Source organism: Mastigoproctus giganteus, chromosome 4 (genome assembly GCF_048544385.1).
Source record: "Mastigoproctus giganteus isolate SK-2022 chromosome 4, ASM4854438v1, whole genome shotgun sequence".
Taxonomy (NCBI): domain Eukaryota; kingdom Metazoa; phylum Arthropoda; class Arachnida; order Uropygi; family Thelyphonidae; genus Mastigoproctus; species Mastigoproctus giganteus.
Window position 1 is genome coordinate 127,907,544 of NC_143578.1, and position 19,743 is coordinate 127,927,286.

The 19,743-nt window shown below is 37.0% G+C and overlaps 1 protein-coding gene across 1 annotated transcript in view; it reads left to right on the forward strand.

The window, feature by feature from the left end:
• The first annotated feature begins 612 nt into the window (after positions 1 to 612).
• The window catches only part of RpL32 (Ribosomal protein L32), a 92,281-nt gene continuing 73,150 nt past the window's right edge, over positions 613 to 19,743 (forward strand). The window contains exon 1 of the mRNA XM_090371784.1: positions 613 to 704. The gene's annotated coding sequence lies outside the window, so the exon portion shown is untranslated. The remainder of the gene's footprint in view (positions 705 to 19,743) is intronic.

Genomic DNA, 19,743 nt, shown 5'->3' on the forward strand with positions numbered 1-19,743 from the left:
CTGAACCCATTCAAGGCCTGGCCTGACGATTGCCTTATACAAAGGGACAATCACTTCCTTTTTCCTACTTGCAATTTTTATACAATCCCTAGGAATGTCCCTTATAGCTTTCCGAAATTTATCTTTCTCTTTCATGATTTCATCGTTATTCTTTGGTATACCAACATACCAAATTTTGCCCTGCTTTATCGTAACCTTCACGAGTTACACCGTGTTCTGTTAATGTTGTTGATCAGTATCTAAATTTTAGATACGCCTTAACGCTACAGTTACCCACAGATTAGTAGGTAATATGGATGTGTGACGCCAACCAACCGACTAATATTAATGGTGTTGTGGTTACCAAATTCAGATATAGTTTTGACAAGTAGCAGAATTTTATTGTGAAATGTAAGTACATGTAAATTATAAAACGTCAAGCAATGCAGACATTTGATATAATAGTGATGAAGCTATCTGTTACTTATTTGACAATGTTTTAAACTTTTTAATAAGCGGTTTCATATTCATAATTTTCACGTTTGTGTTCGTGAGTCCCGCATGTTTCTCATTGATTTTGGTCCAGGCGTATACAGGCGGTTTTAGGGCTACTTATTTTCTCTTAATTGACCCTCTGTCTTCTGTTTCTTTTGGCTACCCTAGTGGCTTATTTATATATCCACAATAACTGATGTGGTTTTTGGTGTAGTTTTTGGAACGTGAAGGTAAGGATCTCTGTCATCTTAAGAATATAAATGTTATTTTTCGGAAATTTTCAAATAAATTATAGGATAAGAATTTTAGACTTTTATCAGCTGGTATATTTTGGTTCGATTATTGCTATTTTGATGGTAATGCGCTCTGCACTTAAGTGAAGTGCTAGCAGTGTTAACTGGGTTCAGTATTAACAGTTTATTGGGAACTAACTGAATAGATGGGCAGAAGAATGCCTCCACCTCCTTTTCTCAGACAATTTTCATTGTAATAACGTTTTTGCCAAGTACATTTTACGGTGGGTATGATTATAATCGGGTGGCATATACGCTTTTGGGATGAAGCGATCAACTGCCCTGACAAGCGACCAGTAACGCTAAGTATCGTTTTAACCACGTGGCCATATCTTGCAGTTATTAATACAGTATTAAACTTGTTACATGAAAAAATTGTATGGTACACATTTCATGGTTTTTTTTTTTTTTTTAATAAGCCCTGGTTAAGCTGATCGCATAGGACAAATCGTCGACACTGTTGGGACTGTCGCCACGAAGTTCATGTTAGAAGTATAAAGGAAAAACAAGTGTCGATAACTTTTAATTTCGTTAATAATCTGTGATATATTCAACCTTCCAAAAATACTGTATAGTTATGTTTGTACTATTACATAAAAACTTTAATTTATGCATGCGTTTTTTTTTTAATTTTTCAATATCTCTGATTATAGGTTATATAAACGTCACAATTAATGTATGCTATTTAACGTAATTATTTTAAAAAAAAAGTCGTTAATAAAGGCTAATTCGTTAGATGAATCAAATTATGGTTATACTCTTGATTAGTATCATTAGTACACCTCCGGAGGAAGTGGCTTGTTTTGCTTGAATCCGCCCCGAATTAACGACGTAAACTAATCTAACCTTTTTTCACTAGTCGAAAATGAGTATTAAACCCGCACTTTTGCTTTAATCCAACCCGAATTTTGCATTCCCACAATGCAGTGACAAGGTGTATCCATAATCGGCAGTCAGCCAAAATGATATTTTATTCTCATTCAGTTAGGTTTTAAAAAACCTTACACAAAGAACTATGGTTTCAAGAACATGCTTTCAGGTTATACATCTAGATGTAAAGCTGTGGTTACTTCAATAAGTGTTATGTATTAGTTTGTCTGTATATTATTTGTTTTACCTCCACAATTAGAATTTTTTTTTTTTAATGAAAATTCCGAATACATTAGTATTAGAACCTGTAGTACAGTAGAACCCAGAAGTTTTCCAAGTGACTGGAGATTTAGAACTTCTTACCCAGGAAAACTTCTTAGAAATGAAAAGATATAACTTAAAGATCATTTTTAAGTACTATTACAGAATTTATAAATATTTTACTCTGACTTTGGGAAACATTTTTAAACTGCGTATTTCTAATTGCTTAACATTCTGTTCATTAAACTGATTACAAGTTGGAAGGGTGAGCTCCTTTTGGAGTTTCAGCATGTCTTAAAAGGTCACAATTACGATAAGACAAAGCAACAATCCACTAAGTAATTTACTGGTGCCTCCATAGCCAGGTGGGCAGGAGCAGCAGTGCATAGCACACGCTTCTTGATTAGACCGGGGTTCGAGCCCGTACCCACCAAATACGGAGGACGTGGAAAGGTCAGAGAATGACCACTGCATATCCCCGGAGCAATATGCTCCTAAAAACCAAATAACAACTAAGTAATTCAGAACTGTTCACAACCATCAGAACTTAATGCGGTCGAAGTATCCAATTATGGATAACGATGAAAACAATTGCTGTATGTCACTTTCATTATATTAAAATGTTAACACCGAAAAGATTTTAGTGCTGAAAGCCTGAGACTACAGAAAATTCACTAATCGAACAGGTTAATGCACAGTGTTGTTTTAGTACTTAAAAAATCACTGAAATAGGTGAAATGGCATCATTTTTGTGATATCTCATTGTGAATGCCTTCACAACAAGTTGCCGTCATAATGAACTGCCTCGAATAAGCAACTTCGACACTGGATTCTCGGCAGATATTCTCTGAGAATAAGTAACGTTAGTCTTCTCCATTAGCGAAGCATTGCTTATTGGAGGTAGTCCAATATCAGGGCAACTTGTTGAAGGCATTCACAATACGAGATAGTGTAGATCAAAAACGAGCTATTTCACCTACTTTGGTGATTTACTACGAACTAAAGTGATACTTGCCACTTGTTAGATTACTAAAACTGTTAGATTACTTGCCACTTGTTAGATTACTAAAATGTTTATATTTTTATTTTTTAATATTAAAAATAAAAAAATTCTATATTTAAAAAACGTATTATGTGGGAAAATGTCATTATAATCGCTGTGTATTCTTTATCACAAACATTTTACTTGGGAAACTTCTTTTACAGGAAAATAATACATTACAATATATAGTTGAAATTGGGACTTAAGAAACCAAACCTAATACAGGGGAAAACTTATGCGGGAATTTCTTATCCAGCTTCTACTGTATTTAGTTTGTATACAGGTTTGAGGGTGAGGAGACAAGTTCTGTGTGAAGATCACGAGTTTTGTTGATGTTAGTGAGAGGCTTTTTTATTTCTGAAAAGTTTTTTTAATTTGTTTGGAGAATGAAAAAGGTTAAAGTAAAATTTTATAAAAATGAATAAAATTAAAAATTTACTAATTTATTCTGTTCAAATTTAAAAATATAATTTAATAGCCACACAAGGTGTGGCTGTTAAATAACGACTGTACAGAGCTACTACACTTCAAGTGCCATCTGTGAAACAAAGGCACAGCAGACCTTGCCCTTTCCTTAGTTATTTGCCAAATTGTTTTCCAACACTCATTTGTTTCGCAGTGAGGTTTTAATTATCACCTTTAGTTTCTGCAGTTTGCCAGAAAAATAAGGCAAAAGAATCAGACAGAATCAACCTCGAATTTTTAATAAAACTAAAGAAAATACCAACTGCAAGTTGAGTTAAGTTTATGGAGAAGATGCTGTCAAGAGCTTGCATGTAGGTTTTTTTTTTTTTTTTTTTTGATTTGGTAGTTGTTGGCGCATCGGCTTCTGTGGCCATATTGCACCTCCCAAGGTTTTTGCAGTACTTTGATCCAAGCCCGAGGCGGGAATCGAACCTGCGACCTTTGGGTTGCCGGGTAGGTACTTTACCCACTCGGCTAGCCCGGTCGGCTTTGCATGTAGTAGTGGTAGCAGTAGTAGAGGCATGTGATGCAAGAAAGCAAGCTTATGTAATATCAAGAAAAAAAACCATTTTACACATCCATTCCCTCTAAAAGTTTGTCCAGTTCCTCCTTGAACTTAAGCTATCAACTTCCACAACAGATGGAAGTTAGTTCCAGGAATTAACCACCAACTGGCCAAAGGCAAATTTTTGCACGTCTTTCCTCAATTTGAATTTATGGCTCTCAAATTTGTAATCTGCTGATATCAATTCTGGTGAGAAGAATCCCACCAGAATTGAGCCTGCTCAACCCATTCAAGGCCATATGCGCCTCAATCAGTTCACCTCACGTGTCTAGTTTCCAGGTGTAGCAATTTGCAGAACTTAAGCCTTTCTTGGTAAGAGGACCCCTTCGTTCCCATCACCAATCTTGCCCTTCTCTGTACTGACTCAAGCCTAAAACGACGCCTCCTCTATGCATTACTGAAGGCGTGGCCTGACTTGCCTTATAAAAAAGGGATAATTCCATTATTATCCCTACTAGAATAATTCCTGTATATTATTGACAATACCCCATGACCTGTTCTGGCAGCCTATCTGCAATGCTCAGAAAACTTCATATCTGATTGCACAATTACCCCCAGTTTGTTTGTTTTCCACTATCCTGAGTGTAGTATCACACAGTTGGTATATTTCTTTGGCGTTACTTCTACCTTATGCAGTACTTTGCATTTGTCAATGTTAAATTTCAGTTGCCACTTCTTAGCCCATCTGCCCAACTTTTCTAGACCCTGTTGCAATAACACACTGCCATTAACAACCCCCCGCCTTCTGTATGATCTGCAAACTTGGACATAGTGGACCAACACCAAATTCTGGGGGAATCCACCAATAACATTAGTCCACAAACAGCAGCATCCATTGATTGTCACTGTTTTCTCCTACTCAACCACCCTCTTATCCATTGTAGCAAATTGCTCTTAATACCATTCTGGTACAATTTATACAGCACTCTGCAATGTTCAACAATATTGCAATCTATCCTCAAATACAAGTATATGATACAGTGAAACTTCTAACAGGCACCTCTCTTTAACGGACATCTCTCTACAATGGACATTTTCAAATTCTCCAACTCTCCTCTATTGGTTTTAACGTGTTTTCAGCTTCTGTCTAGCGGACATTCTCTTTAATGGACGCGGACAGGCAATCTGCACTGTTTCGTTTAGATTAGCACTTAATTTGATCTCCCCATAACGGACAGCGGGCGAGCTCACGGCCCTTTTTCTAGGAACGTTTCTTCCATGTATTGCCTCAGTCGTGTGTTTATTTTCTATTTCCGATTCTCTGAATTTTATCAAGGTTTATGTCGCGGTTCTAAACCCTATTTCAAGAATTTTAAGGCATGTGTAAAACTTCTGATGAATTCAGTGTGTGCAGGGGGGAGGAATTTTGTCGGCCTTTCGTCTTTTTGAGTTTGAGTTTTCAGTTTTGTTCAGTGTCGTGTGAAGTGCACAATGTCTTCTCGTAAACATTTAACTTTAAAAGATAAAGTTGAACTCGTTAATTCGTATGATTGGCGAAAAAAGGTGTTTGCAATCTCGCTGCAAAATTCAAAATCGGGAAGACGCAGGTAAGCGACATCCTAAAGAAAAAAAAATTAAATGCTCAAACAATTTTGGCAACACGTAAATGATCAGGTTCAAAAGTCATTCCCGAAAACTGTTGGACTTCAAATTGACAATGTTACATGTGAGTGGTTTTGTCGCGCTTGTGCTAAAAAAATTCCCATTGATGGGCCTATTATTAGGGAAAAGGCTTTGGAGGTTGTGAAATCTATGGGAGTAAATGAGTTCAAAGCTTCTGTGGGATGGCTAGACAAGTTCAAAACTCGGCATAAAATTTCTTAGAAAACGTTAAGTGGTGAAGGTGGATCTGTTGATACCGGGGTTGTAATGGAGTGGACTGTCAAATTGCAAGATTTATGTCGTAATTTTGAAGCTAAGGATATTTACAACTGTGACGAAACAGCATTGTTTTTTAAAGCTCTTCCTGAAAAAACAGAGTCTAAAAAACGAAGTGCCAGGGTGGAAAAATTTCCAAGGAACGATTGACTGTACTATTGTGTACAAATATGCTGGGAGACTTTGAACAACCTCTTGTTATAGGAAAACCACAAAATCCTTGTTTCAAGGGCATAAAGTTGAATCTTTTGAATGTTGACTGGAAGTCTATGAGCGAATGATATCATGGGCGAATGGATAAGTCACTTTAACCAAAACATGATTCGTCAAAACAGAAAAATTATTCTTTTCATGGATAATGCTGCATCTCACCCGCACATTGAATTGTCCAACATTCAAATAGTTTTTCTGCCACCAAACACATCTGCAGAGTGTCAGCCCTTGGAACAAGGGATAATAAAAAATTTTAAACTTCACTACAGAAAACTTGTTTTAAGACATCTCATTGTAAACATGAATGATGTAACATGTGCGAGTGACCTTGCAAAGAAACTCAGCATCCTAGATGCGATTCAGTGGATTTCCTCTTCAGTAAATGCAATTAGAAAACACTGTTGTGAACTGTTTTGTAAAGTCTGGCTTCTCAAACGCAAAAATTGAAGTTGTGAAAAGCAATGTGGAGCACCAAGAACTTAAACATCTATTGATAATGTACGATACTTCCGCAAGTGACCCTGGCTACAAAGATATAGACTCGAACCTCACTACAGAAGATGGTGCTCTAGATATCAACGACATTATCATCGATATTTTTCAAGAAGTTCCTCATGAGGATGAAGAAATGGAAGGAGGTCATTCTGTCGAAGAACATATTAACGACGAACCACCGATGAAAATAGAAGAAGCGCTCCTACAAATCAATCGTTTAAAAATGTTTTTCGCCGTTGAAGAAGATACTGAAGGACTTTCGATGGTTTCTTCACTCCAAACAAATGTTGAAAACAAAATTATCAGCCGGAAGAAGAAGGGGAGAAGAAAATAAGTGATTACTATATGTATTTTTCTTAAGATAAGTCATAATATGCATAGCACAATTGTATGTATATTATTTACAAAAATAAAGTGCAAAATCTGTATATAATTTAATTTAATTTTACATTAAACGTTTAACGATTTTTCTTTATCTGTTGTGTATGTAATTGTATATTATTTACAAAAATATGTTCAAAATCTGTATATATTTTAATGTAATTTTACATTAAATGTTGAACGATTTTTCTTTCTTTCTCTCTTTTTTTCTCCCTCAGACTTCTTGTTAGCGGACACTTCTCTCTAATGGACACATTCTCGTTCCCCATGGCTGTCCGTTAAAGGGAAGTTTCACTGATTATAAATTATTTTTTACATCCAGTTCCTTTGTGACCCCATCATGGTGTCTGATCAGATTTTGCAGACAAGACTTCCCCCTAACAAACCCATGCTGTGTCTGAATTATTGCTGCAGTCTTCCTTACATGATCCTGCATTGCATCTTTAAGTTGCATTAGTAGAGGCATATGCAAGAAAGCAAGCTTATGCAGCATCAGCAAAAAAAAACCCCTCCCATTTCACTTCTCCATTCGTTCCAAATACCTGTTCAGCTCAGCCTTAAATTTATCTAGGCTATCAATTTCCACAACAAAAGATGGAAGTGTTCCACCAATCAGCCACCTGCTGGCTAAAGGCAAATTTCCGCACATCTATTCTACAGCCGTCTTTCCTCAGTTTTTTCATCTATGCCCCCTTGGGTTCTTAATCTGAGCAAGAGAAAGAATCCCATTAGCATTCAGCTTGCTTAACCTATTCAAGGCCTTGGTGATCTCAATCAGATCACTTCACAGGTGGCTGCTCTCCATGTGTGCAATTTGCAGAACTTCATTTATTGGTAAAAGTACCCCTTTGTTCCCCTCAATCTTGTTGCCCTTCTCTGTACTCATTCTAGCAACTCTACATCCTTCCTAAAATGAGGTCTCCAGACATGTACGCAGTACTCAAGCTGTGGCCTAACCATTGCCTTGTACAATGGGATAATCACCTCCAAGACCTGCCCTGGCAACCCATCTGCACTGCTCAGCAAACTTCATATTTGACTGCACATTTACCTCCAGGTCTTTCACTTTATACTTCCCTGAGTGTAGTACCACACAGTTGGTATGTTTCTCTTGGGTTATTGCTATGCATGTACGGTACTTTGCATTTGGCAATGTTAAACTTCAGTTGCCACTTCTCAGCCCATTTGCCCAACTTATCTAGATCCAGTTGGAGTAGCATACTTATATACTTTCATCAATATCATTGATGAATACAGGTGTTCTCGACTTGAACCTTTAATTCGTTCCTAACACGGGCTCTTAAAGTGGGAATTTATTTCCCATAGACATAAGGTTAAAAATAGGGGTTACGTTCTGAACATTGACATTAGTTAGCTAATTAGTTTGTTTAAACAATGATTGGTTTATCGAAAGAAATGAAAACGTAGCCTATAAAAATCAAGCAAATAATAATAATAAAGAAATTATTTATGACTTACAAATGTTAAAGAATGTTTATTTTTCATCATCATTGACTAAATGCACACTCTTTGATCACTCATTATTGGCTCGGCACTTGTTGGTTTGTTGCCTTCTCCACTAATGCTGGTGTCCCCCAAGGTTCAGTTCTTTCCCCCACTCTTTTCCTCTTGTATATTAATGACCTTCTTCCATTGACTGGAAATCCTATCCATAGTTTTGCCGGTTATAGCACATTGCATTCCACTTTCCATTTTGAGAAATCTTATCCTGCTCAATCAGCTTCAACTTCGCGAAAATCTGCTACCAATTCCTTAAATGCCGATCTTCAGGTAATTCTCCAGTGGGGCAAAGACAACTCAGTTGATTTCAACCCTTCTTAAACTCAGTCTTGTCTTATACCTCGCAAAAAGGATTCTTCTGTTCTATGCTTATCTTTAGTGACACTCCGATTTCTAGGGAAAATGATATAACTCTTTTGGGTGTTACCCAGACATCTAATCTCTCTTGGCACAAGCACATTACAAATATTGCTTCCTCTGCATTTAAAAAACTTGGTTTTCTCTTTTGCTTTCGGCATTACTTTTCTTTCAAACAGCTGCTCACTTTGTATAAATCGCAAATCCGCCCTGCTGTGGAATATTGTTCCCACATCTGGGGTGATGCCCCCAAAACCTTTCAGGCTTCTTGATTCCATTCAGAAGAGGGCATTTAGCTTAATTAATGATTCATCTCTAACAGAGTCTCTCCACTCGCTGTCTCATAGACATACTGTTTCTGCTGCATGCCTCTTCTACAGATACTTCCATATGCACTGTTCTTCTGAATTGGCTTCTATAATTCCTGCTCTCTCTTTCAAAATAGTCTGAACATGTGTTGCCACCAACCAACATCCATTTACTGTCCAACTTCAAACTCACAGAACCAACTTTTCATCTTCCTCATATATTCACTCAACTGCTGTTTTCTAGAACAACCTTCCTTCATACATAATTCCTGAAAATTACAATCTACAGAAGGTCAAGTCCAATGTCAACAAATATCTTCTTTCATCTTCTCAACCTCTAACCCAAGCACGGTACTAAGTACTTTGGTTCTAATACCTCTCGTTTGGGGTTTACATAAAAAAAAAAAAAAAAAGATCCTGCAATGCTTCTTTAACCAGTGACTCCATTATTTTCCCCAGAATACAAGTTAAACTAACAGGTCTATAGTTACTTGTGTTACCTTTGAACCCAGTTTGTGAATTGGTGATGCATTTGAACACCTAAAGTGCATGGGGACCTCTCCTGGGTCCAAGGAATCTCTCATAATTATGGCTAAGGGTTTGGTTATTTCCTTTGCTGCCTCCTTTAATATAATTGGATAGATCCCATCCACCCCAGGTACCTTATGTTTAAATTCAACAATTTCTCCTCCACTTTGCTCTCAGTTATTATAAAATCACTTAGCTCCTTGTTAGTTTGATAAACTTCTGGTATTCTCCTCATTGAATAACTCGTGTGAATGTAGATGCAGAATACTCATTCAGTTTTTCAGCTACCTGAGCATGATCATCAATAATCAACCCGTCTATGTTAAGTGGTCCAATCTGATTCATCCCTTTCTTTCTAGAGTTACATAAGTAAAACTCTGCTATTTTTCTTTGCATCCTTTGCCAAAGATTTCTCGTAATCTGCCTTCGCCTGCCTAACCTCCTTTGTGACTTGATTACAGACAAGCTTATATCTGCCATAGGCTTCTGTGTCACCTGATATTTTATATGCATCCCGTACATTTTTCTTCTCTGCCACGAGCCTCATTAATTCATCTGACATCCATTTAGGCCTCAACCTTGAACAGTATTTCTTATTTGGAATGAAAAGCCTAGTAGCCTCAAATTAAGTTCCTGAACGTTTCCCATTTAGAATTCAATGTTGGTAACATCAGTTTATCCCACTGTACAGAATTTTAACTGTATGAGACCCCTGTAGTCACTTTTAAGAAAGCAAAAACCCTTGCCTTTAGCCGTGATGATAGTTACATCTTTAAGTAATTCCCATATCAGTTCATTGTGATCACTGTCACCCAGTAGGCGACTCGGTAGCCAGGTGGGAAGGAGCAACAGTGCGTAGCACACGCTTCTTGATTAGACCGGGGTTCGAGCCCGTCATCACCAAATACAGAGGATGTGGAAAGATCAGGGAATGACCACCGCATATTCCCGGAGCAATATGGCCTTAGGTTGCTAATGCTCCTAAAAAAAAAAAATAACAATAACTGTCACCCAGTGGTTTCTTTATCTGTGAATTCTTAATTCATGACCCTTTGTGAATTGGGGATACATTTGCACATCTCTAGTCTGTGGGGCCTTCTAAGTCCAGTGATCTCAATTGTTGCTAGGGTGTGCTTACTTCCCTTGATGCCTCCTTTAATATAACTGGATAGATCCCATCCAATTCAAGTCCCTTTTTTATGTTTAACTTCAACAATATCTCCTCCACTTTACTTTTCCCTCAGTTATTACGAAATCATTAAGCTCCCTATTAGTGTAATAACCTTCTGTCCTCCTTCTGTACAGAATTCCTAAATGGGAATGTAGATACAAAATACTCATTCAGTTTGTCAACTCTCTGAGCAGGATCATCAACAGTCGAACCATCGATATCAAGCGGACCAACCTGACTTATCCTCTTCCTTCTAGAATTTATATAAATAAGTCCTTGCTGTTTTTCTGAGCAACCTTTGCTGAAGATTTCTTGTAATCTGCATTCAGTCGCCTTAACCTTTGACTTGATTACAGACTGGCTTCTGTGTCGCTTTATAATTTATATGCATTCCATTCATTTTTATTCTCTGCCACGAGTCTCATTAGTTCATCTGACATCGATATAGCCCTAAATCTTTTAACAGTATTTCTTAAACGTATGAAAAGCCTAGTAGCTTTCAAGGTTAATTCCTTAAATACTTCCCATTTAGAATTTGCTTTCTGTAACATTATCAGTTGGTCCTACTCAGTGGTGAGCTATAGTGGGCTCGCGAGAGCCCATTGTAATTTTTTTTTGAAAATGTGTGATCGCATTGTTGAGATGATCGTTTATTTTACAAATCCTGAATGTAATTGAGTATCCAAAGCCGAAATTATGGTGGGCACCATTCCCAGCATTTTAATGGTGCAATCGATAGGTTATGTATTTTAAAATTGCTTCATTTTTGATTTAATTGTACTTGGTCCTCCGTTTAACGAACTTTTTGAAGCAAATTTTTTTGATTCCCCTTGGTAATTAAATTTAAATAGTTTCTGTTGAACAAGATTATCATGTAATGAACGGATTAGGAGAGACAACTGTGTATGCATTGTACTCGCCTCTGGCCTTTAGGCAATTTAGGTAATTAGAAATTGCGAATTAAGGGTGAAAGGGATTACTATTTCACAATGTTAGTGGTGTCCGTAAAACCTCTGTGGTCATATACCAAGAAGTCGCACTAGTCGATATGCTTTCCATAGCCAGTCAGAGGATTAAGAAGATTTTCGACACAGATTATAACCTCTGGTCAACCTGTGTTGTAGTTCCCCTTTACTCCAACAAACGGGCATATGTTTTTTGGAGATCTTTGGCTTCAAGTAAATTTCTCCTTTATGTTTACATGGTCACAGTAGCTGAATAGGTGTATGATTCCAACATTTTGCACTGTATTCGAGGAACTAATGGGAATAGCAACGTAGAGGGGGTGGATTGAGGCAATTAAGATATTATATAAACTTTACGAAGGTGAAATGTTGGCAGATTTTGAAACTTTGTTGAGCCAATCACTGTGTAGGAAATGTTCTAAAATAAAATGTCTGCCAGGGGCAAAGGCTGATGACGTTGTAGAGCGGATATCATCTTTTAAGGGCACAAAAGGTGATATAGTTGTACACGTTGGCACTAATGATATTAAGAGTAGGAGACTGGCAGAATTACTTAACAAGTACAGGTCACTGTTGAAAAAAAGCCATGAATTAGGGTTAAATTTGAAAGTGTCTGCAATTCTGCCCAGACACGATAGGAGGGAGTATATGATGAGAGCCTTGCTAATCAATTCGGCCCTGGAAAGATTGTGCAAGGCTCGAGGGGTAGAATTTTTTTCAGCCTGGTCTGTACTTGTTAACAGGAGAGACTGCTTCTACAGGGATGGGATACACTTAAATAGAAAGGGTGCAAGAATATTTGCTGATGCTATCGAGGCAGTGTTAGGTGGGTCGGAAAACTGATAGCTTGGTGGGATAAAAGGACTAATAGATTAACAGTAGCCACTGGCAGAGGTGAAAGTGATTCTTGCACTGCTTCTATTGGAATGAGCAGCAGCCTGGAAAACAAGATGCAGGGTATTTCAGAGACTGCTGGAAGTCATTGCGGTACAAGTAAACACATGGGTTGTGTTAGGGTAGCTAAGAAAAAGAACAGGTGCATGTATACTTGTGTGTACACCAATGCTAGGAGTTTGCTAAATAAAATTTGAATTTGAGGTATTGCTCAAAGCATCAAAGGCAGATATTGTTGGGATATCAGAGACGTGGTGTCACACAGATATAAGGGATGCAGAACTTGAATTTGGGGAGTACAACGTCTACAGAAAGGATAGAAAGGGAGGAGGGTTTATGCTATTAGTTAAGAAACACAAAATCCAAGAAAATGAAGCCAGTCGACATCGCTGGACAGGGCAGTGTTGTGTCAGTTTGGTGTGACATAAGCACTGGGAGATCAAAATTGAGAGTAGGAGTGTGCTATAGGCCTAATGACCCTGATGAGTATAATAAGAAACTGTATAGGGAAATAGTGGGCCAGTAAATCAGTCTTATAATGGGGGATTTTAATTTCCCAGATATTGACTGGAATTTGTGGGTTGGTCACTCACACACCAGCAAGGCTTTTATGGATTTATTGGATGATTGCTTTCTACATAACCATGTTTGGGAGGCAACTAGAGGGAGTAATACTCTTGATTTGATTATCAGTAGTGAATCTTCATGCATTAAGAATCTGCAGGTAAATGAACCACTATGTGGCAGTGATCACAGTGTGCTGAAGTGGGATTTACTCAGAGGTAACTACCATTAGGGGTGAAGGGAAGGGTTATTGCTTTCGTAAAGGCGACTACGATGGACTGACAGTTTAAATTCTATACAGTGGGACCAACTGATGATGTTACCAACAGCAAATTCAAAATGGGAAGCATTCAAAGAACTTATCTTGCAAGCTACTGGGCTTTACATACCAAATAAGAAATAGTGTTCAAAGTTTAGACCTAAATGAAGAAGAAAAATGCTTGGGATACATAAATTAACACGTGACACAGAAGCCTATAATCGATATAAGTTGATCTGTAACCAAGTTACAAAGGAGGTTAGGCAGGCAAAGGCAGATTGAGAAATCTTTGGCAAAGGATGCAAAGAAAAACAGCAAAGAGTTCTTTACTTATGTAAACTCTAGAAGGAAGGGGATGAATCAGATTGGTCCACTTGATATTGATGGTTTAACTGTTGATGATCCTGCTCAGGTAGCTAACAAACTAAATGAATATTTTGCATCGACATTCACACACGAGGAGTTATTCAGTGAGGGGAATGACAGAGGTGTATTCAACTCAGGCAGTAAGGCAGATAATCTTGTAATAACTGAGAGTCAAGTGGAGGAGAAATTGTTGAAGATAAACACAAGAAAGGCACCTGGGGTGGATGGGATCTATCCAGATATATTAAAGGAGGCAGCAAAGGAAGTAAGCAAACCCTTAGCCATAATTATGAGAGCTTCCTTGGACTCAGGGGAGGTACCCATAGACTGGAGAGGGGAAAATATCCCAATTCACAAAGGAGGATTGAAGGCTGACACAAGTAATTATAGACCTGTGAGCTTAACTTCTGTTCCAGGAAAATTAATGGAGGCACTGGTTAAAGAAGCACTGCAGGATCATCTAAACAAGACTTCAGTTATAGCTCGTATACAGCATGGTTTTGTTAAGGGGAAGTCTTGCCTGACCAATTTGATTGAATTCTATGATGCAGTCACAAAAGAAATGGATGCAGGGAGTAGCTTTGATATCATGCTTGGATCTTAGAAACGTTTTTGATACTGTTGCACATGGAAGACTGCTGCACAAATTGGAGCAGTGTGGCATTGGAGGCGAATTGCTGCTATGGATAAAGGGGTGGTTGAATGGGAGAAGACAGTGGTTATCGATGGACACTGCTCATCGTGGACTAATGTTATTAGTGGACTCCCTCAGGGTTCAGTGTTGAGTCCATTGTTGTTTTCTGTATTTATAAATGATATTGATGATGGTATATCAAGCTTAATATCCAAGTTTGCAGACGATACGAAGGTTGGCAGGGTTGTTAAGGACACTCCTGATTCTAGGCTGCTGCTGCAGCAACAGGATCTGGAAAAGTTGTGTAGATGGGCTGAGAAGTGGCAAATGAAGTTTAACATTGACAAATGTAAAGTACTACATATGGGAAACAGCAACCCCAGAGCAATGTGTCAACTCTGTGGTACTACACTGACAGTGGTGGAGAATGAAAAGGACCTCGGGTAATTGTACAGGCAGATATGAAGTTCTCTGAGCAGTGCAGATGGGCTGCAAGAGTAGCTCATGGTGTCTTATCAATGATATATAGGAATTTTTCTAGGAGGGATAAGGAGGTGATTATTCCCTTGTATAAGGCAGTGGTCAGGCCACACCTTGAGTACTGTATACAGGTCTGGAGGACTCATTTCAAGAAGGATGTAGAGCTGCTGGAACGAATACAGAGAAGGGCAACTAGATTAGTGAATGGAACAAAGGGTTGCTCTTACGAAGAAAGGCTTAAATTTTGCAAATTGCAGTGTCTGGAAACTAGGCACCAGCAAGATGATCTGATAGAGATGTATAAAGCCTTGAATAGTTTGAACATGCTCAGTGCTGATGGGATTCTTCCTCTTGCTCAGAATAATCACCTGAGAGGGCATAAATTCAAATTGAGGAAAGACAGATATAGGATAGATGTCCAGAAATTTGGATTTAGCCAGCGGGTAATTGGTTGGTGGAACAGACTTCCATCCCTTGTTGTGGAAGTTGATAGCCTAAATAAATTTAAGGCTCAGCTGGACAGGTATTTCAAACAAACGGAGGAGGGGTGAAGTGGAAGTTTTTTTTTTTTTTTTTTCCTGAATGATGCTGCATAAGCTTGCTTTCTTGCATCATATGCCTCTACTAATGCTAATAATGGCATATAGGCAATAATTTAAAAAAAAAAAAAACCATCACTAATCTCCAAAAAACTAGTGTGAATTAAGGATGATTGCTAAAGAACGTGATGTGGAGACTAATGATCGGTCATGTGTTCGGGCCACAATGAGCAGCTTGTAGCTTGTGGATGGCAATTGTGGGTTGGAGGAATTATCCCACTTTATGCAAACATTTTAAATCAGAAGTTAAATATTTCGGATTATTAAATCGACTTTTAAATTTGTAATTTCTTAAATTTAGCACTAATGATGGACATCCTGCTGTAGCTCTCTTACCTGGCGCCTGCGTAGCCAGGTGGGAAGGAGCAGCAGTGCGTAGCACACGCTTCTTGATTAAACCGGGGTTCGAGCCCGTGACCACCAAATACGGAGGATGCGGAAAGGTAAGGGAATGACCACCGCATATCCCCGGAGCAATATAGCCTTAGTTGCTAATGCTCCTAAAATAACAACATAACATAGCTCTCTTACCTTTCAGAAGCTTTACAGAAGCACAATGGTAAAAGCATATAAATTAATTATTTGAACTATCAGTGTTATTGCTAATTTGAAAAATTCTGAAGGAAATTATGAAGCTAAAATTGAGCATGTTGAATTTGAAGGAATCAAAATTGAAAGTAAAAAAATTACCTCGTGACAAGTTATTAAATGGATTGTTTTATCCTTAAAGGATAAGTTATTAATGCAACAGGGTGACGATTTAAATGAAAAAGAAAATAATGATACCATTGAAAGAAATTTTAAATATATGCTACCCAAAATAGTGGAATGTGAAAGAACTTTCATCTTGGTTGCAAGACCGAAAACCGAATAAGAAATTTAAGTTTTCTGATAAAATATGGAATAAAAATTAATGATTTTAGAGATTTTGTCGAAGACAGTTTATCTTTAAAATCGAGTGAAATTCCCTTTCAATTAAGATCTTTGAAACCATTGTGATTAGCAGTGCTGAAACTTAGTGAGCTTTCAGTGTAATGAATAAAATTGACAATTAAACACGTTGTAGATTATGATGACCATACATCTAAATGGAAAACCATTGCTTCAATTTGATCTGGATTGTTATGTCAAATCATTCCTCTGTAATTATCGCTCAGCTATTGAGCAAAGCAGTAGATGAACAACAAATACAGACGACAATAAAGAAGTAAATTCTATGGCAATTTTCAAGAATTTTTCTTGAATATTTGCGAAATTTTTCATGTAAAATGATTTTTTGTGTAATTTTTCTAGAAAGTGTTTTTTATGTAATATTTGTTTTTATATTGTGGAATGCTTTGTGATAATTTTTCATATATGGGAAATATTTCATGTTATTTTTTATTCGCAATATTAAAATTTTATTATTTAAAAAATGTATCATATTTCCCTAGTTAAAAAAAAAGATGAATAAAAAAAGTTGTGCATGTAATGAGCACGTGCAGTAGATTGTTTATGCAAAACATCCTTTGGGTTTCTTTTGGGTATTTTGTTTTGCATATATAGATTACGATATAAAAGAGCTTTTTTATTGTAAATATTTCATTTCCAGATTTTCATAATTTCTGGAAGATAAGATACAATGGATTTATGATAACTAAAGTAAGAGATGTATACTTGGGAGTGCAATGTATCCAAATATCTCTAAAATAGTACCGAGTGGTGTACCGTAGTGGTGTATCTTGTAGTTGAAGCGACATACGCAGCTGTTAGGGGCACCTAACAATGGAATGTAACAAAAATGCGAGACAAAAAAAAATTGACATTTGTATTGTTATAATCATCCTTACTGCAGTAAGGAAGTATGATTGTGATGTCATACTATTAAAAAATTCTAAAAGATTAGAACTCCAGACACTGTCTTCTCCAGTTATCATCGTAAGGTGAGGCATGATGACCAGGTTTTAAGGGCGTTTTTTTTTTTGATAAATCTAGGAATGTTTTACACATTCACTTATACATGTGGTTAACGGGGTAATAAGCTGCATCTGTTCGCCCCCTAAATCCGCCCCTGACTTGAGATATCATACTGGTCACGAAAAATGCATTAAAATGCACAATACGTTATCTGTCTTCCTGCCAGTAACCCCCGACAACAACTAGCTCCTGTGGGACCAGTGCATTCTGCCTTTTGAATGAAAAACTTATAGAAATAAGTAAGGTTGTGGAAGACTGAATGATCAGGCTGTCTGTTATCAATGAAAATTTGTACTGGGTGAGGACATTGATTAGATGAAATGATGATTGTTTAAGTATTAGCATGGTTGCATTAGAATTTAATATGGAGGAAGAAACAGGCAAATTTTAAATGAAAATTTAGGCATGAGAAAAGTGAGCCCAGATGTTGTCAAATTTTGAACGAAGATCAAATAATGAGAAGACTTGGAGTTTATGAAGACTTTCTGAGTACTGTAATCAATTGCATTGGATGACAAAACAACTCTGTACAAAAATAAATCAAGCATATCAAAAATGGAAATTGTGCTTTTTGTTTTCTTTGATATTAAATAAATTATGGCTGAATACAGTCCTACCAAATCAGAACGTCAATGAAACATACTACATTGAAGTTCTGATGAGGCTGCGTGAAAAAATTCAAATGAAGAGATCTGAATTATGGAAGAGCAGTTGGTTGCTCCAGCACACAATGCACTCTGCCATTTTCTTGCCAAAACATCTGTGTGAACATGCACCCTACTCCCCAGACCTAGCTGCTCGAGTCTTTGCTTCCCTGAACTGAAAAGTGTACCTATTGGGAACCTATTTTCAGTCCATTGAAGACATTCAGAAAAAAAAACCCAACCAAAATTAAAAGCCCTTACATAAGAACTTCCAGAAATGTTTGTGCTTGAAACAAACATGTAGAACATTGTGCAAGCCCAAGGAAATTATTTTGAAGGGGATAATTTGTACGGTACAATATATTTCATTTAGTGTTTGTAATTTTTTTTTTTTTTTTTTATACTGACAGCATAATGCTTAGATTAACCACAAGGCAAGGTGCCTTTGAAGATAAGGCCATCACGAAGTTTTGTTCTATGCTGCTTATAGGGCCACTTACCTTGAGTGTTGGCCATGTGGTTAAGATTGTCTTTTCTGGTAGGTAAATGAGCAATCTATCCAAATGATTAGTAATTGCAAAAACCCCAGCATCTTGACTAGTTTGGTCTGTGTGAATAGTAAAATTGCCAAGGAAAATTACCTCACTGTTAAGAAAAGTAAACTATAGAAAGTAGTTTCAAAGAAAGTTTTCAGAGTGATTAGTGCAGTTGGGAGATTGGTAGACACCAGGTGAAATAATAAAATGGGGTAGACATTTTAAGTAAGAGAAGATCAAAAAGAGGGGATTCTAAATTAATTCTCTGACAGGGAATATCAGAGTGGACTTATGCAGAAGTACTGTTTTTGAAGCAAAAGGAATAAATTTCAAAACAGATGAGCAGTAGTTGAATCAACCGATAATAAGGATTCTGTTAGAAAAAACATGTGGGGCTTGCCAGACTAAGTGGACATCATTTAGACTGGAACTGATGTCACATATTGCATATCATACAGTAAAGTGACAATTGAAAAATTCAGTTTTTCAGAAAAGTGAAAACAAATCAGATAAGGTTTCATCTCCATTGTGGACATTGATAATAGATTAGAAAAAATTACCAACTTGATAAAGTTCATTTAACTCTTCTAAGAGGTTTTATGAATATTGTTTTCAAAAATTTGTTTTACCATGACCATAACTTTGAGTTGTCAACTTTTCTTGTTTGTTTTTTAGTCGTGGCACTTTTAATATAGGAAAGGTACAGAAAAATAAATATTTTGGAACATTTTAGAAAAAAATAACATTTTGTTAATTAATGAAAATATATTTTGAAAAGAACAACATACGAAACACAATGTAATTTATTAAAAAAATGCAATAATACTTTTATTAATCAAAAAAGTTTGAGTTGAATGCTGAACCATAAAACGGTTCATAGCTTTTGGGAATATGAATTACTTCAATCAGGTAGAGGATATGTGTTTTTTTTTTTTTTTTCCTTGCTTGTATCTTCTTGGTGTATGCTGATTTAATTTCGATCGTTTTGCCCTGTGACCTTGTGACTCTTGTTAGTCAATTTTTT